Source organism: Passer montanus, unplaced genomic scaffold (assembly GCF_014805655.1).
Source record: "Passer montanus isolate IOZ18808 unplaced genomic scaffold, ASM1480565v1 scaffold2, whole genome shotgun sequence".
Taxonomy (NCBI): Eukaryota; Metazoa; Chordata; class Aves; order Passeriformes; family Passeridae; genus Passer; species Passer montanus.
Window position 1 is genome coordinate 3214699 of NW_024366591.1, and position 6000 is coordinate 3220698.

The window sequence follows — 6000 nt, forward strand, 5'->3', positions numbered from 1 at the left end:
CTTCAAAGACAATTTCACTAGCTGAAATACAGCAGCAATTTTTAATTGGGCACAAACCCTGAACCAACACTCATTTCATTTGTTTTGCTCAAATAATTCAGATCATAAATACCTAAGCAGGAACTGCATCTCTTCACTCTGATTTTGAAATTTCATTTATGCCTAAAAAGTACAATTTCATCACAAAACCTTTGATCTCAAGGGGTAGGCAAGAATAGGATGTTTCTAGCACTAGAACAGGAAGTCTCAGCCTTTAAGGTCTTTCAACATCAGCAACAAATCCCTTGAAAAATCCAACCTCAGCTGTTTCAGTGCTTATAAAAATGTATGAACTATTGAAATCAATTTTCACCCAGTTAACAAGAGGATCATTAGTACGTAGACATGGCACACTTTGTAGCTGTTGTTAAATTTGAATCTTCAGGTTTTGATCAATGTTTCAAGAGAGACAAAGCAAGGATGCATCTGTCATGATGTTCCAGGCAGATCCCAGCGAGGGCGGCTACAGATTCCTGCAGATCACGTGTTTCCCATGGCCACTCTTCCCTGCAATGATCTGCACCACTGGCCACTGCAAGCCCTTCCTTCCATCAGTAGATGCAGGTACATTCAGATTTGGTACAGCAGGTTTGCAAGCTTACTCAGCACATATCTGCTCTTCTGCTAGATTTTGAATCCAACCACCATTCCACTTATGTCTGTTAAGAGATGGGGTCACAAAGACAACTGAATTCCATTTAAGTTTCATAAAAACAAAAACCCTGGCCCTGCCAAGAACACTGGGTGTCACAGCTCAAAGAAAACTGAGCCCATATAACTGGACACTGCAGGTTTATCACCAGGATAAACTTTACAAATTACTGAATCATGGCAAGAAGTCTTTAAAGCCAATCAGCAGAAGACACAAATCAACAGGAAGCTTGGCATTGGTTTCATCAGCTGTAGAACTAATTACCAAACTTTGCATCCCTGTATTTCTCCCTATCCTGATCTCAGCTCCCTAACAGCATCCTCCTGTCCTATTCCTGCCCAGTATTTTCTGGATGCAGGTACCAGAAAAGAGCAATGAAACTGATGGCATCCCAGGCTGTCTCATTCCAATGCACTTGGCCAAGATAGTTTTTTCCATGCCTTACAGCCAAGCTTATTACCCGCATTGTTTGACAAAGGCTAGGAATTCTAGTTCTGTTGCAATATTTCTCCTTACAGAATAATGCTTTCAATTCCACTCCTGCTGTTTCAAAAGTTTGCTTTTTTAAACCTTTGTACTGGTTCCCTTGCTCTACAGACACCTCCTAAGTGGTGCTTTTCCCCACGTCACCCTGACGTACACAATTCCTCCACCAATCCCGCTTTCCAAAGGCTGCTTGAAAACACTCAGGCAATACAAACTTTCACACAGAATCAACATTAGCTGCTGGCTTAAGGGGAGGCTTTTTCCTATTCTTCAAGCAAGGTCATTGGCCCAAATATTTTGATTCCCCAGCTGAATAATTGGTGCAGTAATTCCTGACTTGCAAAGTAATTTTATTCTGGAATATCACTTTCAGGGAACAATTAAGGCTGGAAGGGACCTTAGTTATTCATGCAGTGTGGGGCCTGACCCCAGTAGAGCATAACAAATTACCTGGAGCATGCAGATAAATTAGTACTTGCATTAATCTTGATCCCAGTGGTACTAACCAGAAAGACAACATTTAAAACTACAATTCCAATTTTATCAAAACCATAGAAAGTGTCTAATGTAGGTAGAACAGAGAAAGAGGAAAGAAACATCTGTGCTGTCTGCTTTAATTACCACAACAGAGATGCCCAAACACCTTCCATATAGTTCTATAACACTATGCAGCATAGACAGACGACCATGTTAAAATCCCAATTTTTCCTAACTCATGTGCCTGAAGTAAGCCCTGTAGACATGCTCCTAATGTCACAAAACATTGAAAACAAAAAAATGCAGGAGGCTCACGATGCAAGGTACAGAGGCTGTTAGCACAGGGAGATGAAAACAACCCTCCCCCACAGAGATCCTATTTTACTCGCTGTGCAGCAGTGCACAACATACACCTTCAACAAAACACCATCAAAAACAGGCATGGAGAGGAAACACTGACACCTCAGCTCTGGCCCACACTTAATTCTGTATCACTGTATTAGCATCACCCTACCAGTCTAACCAATGCAATTCTGCTGCAGTAGCCAAATTATTTCCACCACTTGCTTCAGTAGGCTCAGCTTCCCCTCAGGCAGGAAACTTGCACAGTTTCAGATATAACCAGCAGATGCTTCTTAGTCACACACCTCATATTCACAGGAGATGGAGCAGAATTGCTGATTACTAATTGACAGAAGAAATGCACCGTCCACGTGTAGCTCCATGCTTCATCCATTAGAAAATACTAAATGCTTATCACATTTATTGATTCAACTATTACAGGGTTTGTTTGGGTTTGGTTTTTTTACAGTACCAGGCAGAGAACGGAACAGGGTGGCTACACTCAGACCAAAGGTTCCTCTCATCCTTATCTTGTCTCTAAAGGTGGCTTTGGAAATGCAAATAGGAAAAAGCTAAACCAACACAAACACTTCCTCAAAATACCCTTCTAGTCTCCACTAATTTGGCACTCAAGTACTTCCTGAATCCTGAGGTAACTTCTCTAAGATGAAGACTCTTGATCAACTTTTTCATCAGGAATTTGTTCAGGTGGATGCTGAACTCAGGTTAACTTCCAGCTCTCACCTTGTAACAGCACTGTCACCACGCTCTGCTCCTCTGCTGTGACTACAACCTAAGCAGAAGATCAGAACAGTTACTGACGACCTGCTCTTGATCAGTCCCTTACAAACATCAACTACAACACTGAAGCCTACAACCTCAATTATTTCCTCTGGGTCACGATGCACTAAACAACCTCCAGATCTGAACCGGTGACATTCCCTTAGCACAAACACCTCAAGGTTCTCACACTACACACTGCAAGTTGTGGCTGGGTTTTTGTGAGTGATGTTTTGTTTGTAACTTCAAATTGCAAGTTACATGAAACACGCAGACATACCTTCTCCCTTCTACTTACATTTCTCCCCTCTGAAGTGACCATCACTTGGACAGCTTAATCTAAGGAAATACTTTCAGGCTGCATTTCTACAAAGTTACAGATTGAATTCATACTTCTCATAACTTTTTTTTATGTGAGCATTGACGAAAGCATTTCATTCTGAAGTTTTTATAGCTTAAGTGAGGTTTATCATTACTGACATGCTTTGAAATATTTCCTCCTTCCCTTCCCTTTCCAGTCTGAAAACAACTTCACCATTCTTCTCACAAACTTGCATCATACCAACCTCCTCACCTACAAAGGAGCTGGATGATGCTGTATTAGATGACTAATTTTATTGATGATAAAGACTGAACCCTGATTCTGGTAATTAATTACACATCCACATCTTCTACTTAAAATAGAATGATATGTTTACACAGTTACACATCCATAAAGCAAACAACTTACATTTGTGTAACACTCTCCTTTTTAAGCTTTTGTATTATCCTAAAAACAAATAAACACCAAATAATTTCTATACTGACTGCAGACACTAAAAGGCAATAGTCCTAAAACAAAACAAAAAAAAGGAAGATCTTCACCTGAATGTTTTTAAGGCTGATGTTGTATTTTATGAATTTTAGTCATGACAGTGTTAGACTTGAACTGGCCTACCCATCAGTGCTACTTCAGTGCAATTTTTGAAGCTCCCATAAGGCAGCCTTAAGAGCTGTTCAAGAGTTTAAAAGACAAACAACATGCAATCCTGCTCCAGTAAAATTCAAATCTAGCATTCATTTTTCTAAATAACCCCATACCGTCTGGATTTGGTCCCACATCAAAGCCCAAGACAACAACAAGAAAAAGCCTTCCAAAACATCACCTCAGCATTTTAATTCCTTAAACAACATTTTAATCCAAGTGTCTCCAGCTAGGCAGCAAATACAACAGCAGAACTGAGTAAGAAATATCACCAGTTTCAATTTAGTCTGAGAAGCAAGAACAAAGGAACACAGAATCAGAAAGTAATTTTTTTTTTACTTGACATTTTGAAATGCATCATTTTCCATTTAAAGCATTCAATTTTCTTTGTTAGTACACAGAGAGCTATTCAAATCAGATAAAAATCACTAAATCATCAATTTCCATACAATGATTATATGTCCTCATGAATCTTTATGTTAAAGTTCTCAGAGCAATATGACAGCAATAACCCACAGGAAAGAAAAATCTCAAGTACATAAATCAGGGTTATTAATGCACTGTAATTAAGACAAATCTGTTTTATTAAATCAATCAAAATATTAAATATTTCCTGAGATCGCCTTTGTATTTTTCATAAACAAGCATCTCTAAGAGACGTAAAACAATATTCAAACACAGCACACCATTTAAGAGGATGAGACTCTAAACAACCTATTAACTGTCTGGTTTGTGATCCTCTCCCCAAAATGTCATTTAACTTCCAGTATTGTAATTTCTGCCTGTGTTCTCTCCCTCTGCCTTTATCTTCTACGCAGCTTTCTTTCACTGTTCCCTTATTCTTACCAGTTTTGCTCCAACTTGCTTTTACAGAAGAACAAACACAACTCCAAAAAACAAACAGAACTTGGAGGGGATTATAATCCCTTTCTCCCCCTCCCACAAATGTGCTAAGCGAGGCAAATTTAAGCAACTTCTCTTCCTCCCAGATACATAAAGTTTTTTACAGGCCCACTCAGTGTTGGGAGAATGAAGCACACAACTGCCTTCAAAGTCAACAAAGCCATATAAAAAAATACTTTTGGCTGTCTGATTTCATTTCCCCTGCTCCATTTCTGCTTCCCCTTTGGATTCTTCATAAATCATCCATCACTACTACTCCTGAACACAGCTTATAGTCAAAGCAAGTATTGCACAACATCTTGTACAAACATCAGACATTTTTTCTTACATTTTCAGTTCCCTTTGGGAAGAGATCTGCATTAAACATGCAATGTAATCAGTTAAAACCTCTGCATCTCTCCTCTACCCCGAATCAGTTTAACCGTGCTATGCACCAGTATCAGGCTTGCAGTAAGTAATGGGTAGAAAGACCACCAGAATCTCCTTTTCTTCCAAATGCTTTTGACTGCATCTTGCTACCACATCCTTCCCCCAACAACAGCATAGCTGAAGTGGGAGGTTACTTGTGCTAACAAAGGTGCAGAAATACCTTTTTTATTGTGTTGATACAGAATAATAAACTAGACCGAGCCAAGAACAGCAAGGCAGCAAGGCACTCACAAACTTCCATGTACCACTAGAAAGATCGGCAAAGCTCCCGGAGGAAACAGCCGAGCTGTTTAGGGATCGGCTTTGTAAACATCCTACTTTTCTGGAACCACAGCAACGCACCAACCCGGGGCGAGCGAACCCCGTCCAAAGCCAACGAGGTGATGAACAGAAAGGAAAGGTAAAGCTGCTGGCTCTCTGCAGCGCCCGCCGAGGTGCCCCCTGCGCCGGGCACCTCCCGAGCTGCCGCTCCGTGCCGGTGACAGCTCCCCGCCACCCGGAGACTTCACCCCCGGGTCCACAAAGCGCCTCCGGCACCTGCGGAGCGCGGGCAGCAGCTCCGGACGGCTCCGCGCCCCGAGCGGCGCCGCTCCAGCGCTCCAGACACGCATTCCCGGCTGGAAGCGCTCACGGCAGGCAGCGCCGCCGCCGCCCGGGACGGGACGGGCCGGGCCGAGCGGACAGCGCTGCCCCGGGCCGAGCGGCCCCCGGCGGGGCGGGCCGGGCCGGGCCGGAGCGGGGCCCGCAGCTCGCCCCGACCCCCGGGGCTCCCCGCGCCTACCTCGGCCATTTCCCCTCGTCCCTGCTGCTCCCGGCGGGAGCGCTCCAGGCTGCGGGCAGCTCCCCCCGCTCCGCCGCGCTGCGCTCACTTCCGCCCGGCCTGCGGGGCGGAGCGGGGCGGGCGCTGCGCCGGGCCCGGCCCCGGGGC

At 43.5% G+C, this 6000-nt stretch overlaps 1 protein-coding gene across 4 annotated transcripts in view; it reads right to left on the bottom strand.

Annotated features, from left to right (window-relative positions):
* Positions 1–6000, bottom strand: part of PIK3C2A (phosphatidylinositol-4-phosphate 3-kinase catalytic subunit type 2 alpha) — a 51714-nt gene that overhangs the window by 44455 nt on the left and 1259 nt on the right. For 3 of the 4 annotated variants that reach the window (XM_039707049.1, XM_039707051.1, XM_039707047.1), the window contains exon 1: positions 5854–5994. The exons of the other annotated variant lie outside the window; for it this stretch is intronic. The gene's annotated coding sequence lies outside the window, so the exon portion shown is untranslated. Of the gene's footprint in view, positions 1–5853; positions 5995–6000 lie in introns of those variants that run through there. 4 annotated transcript variants of the gene reach the window in all.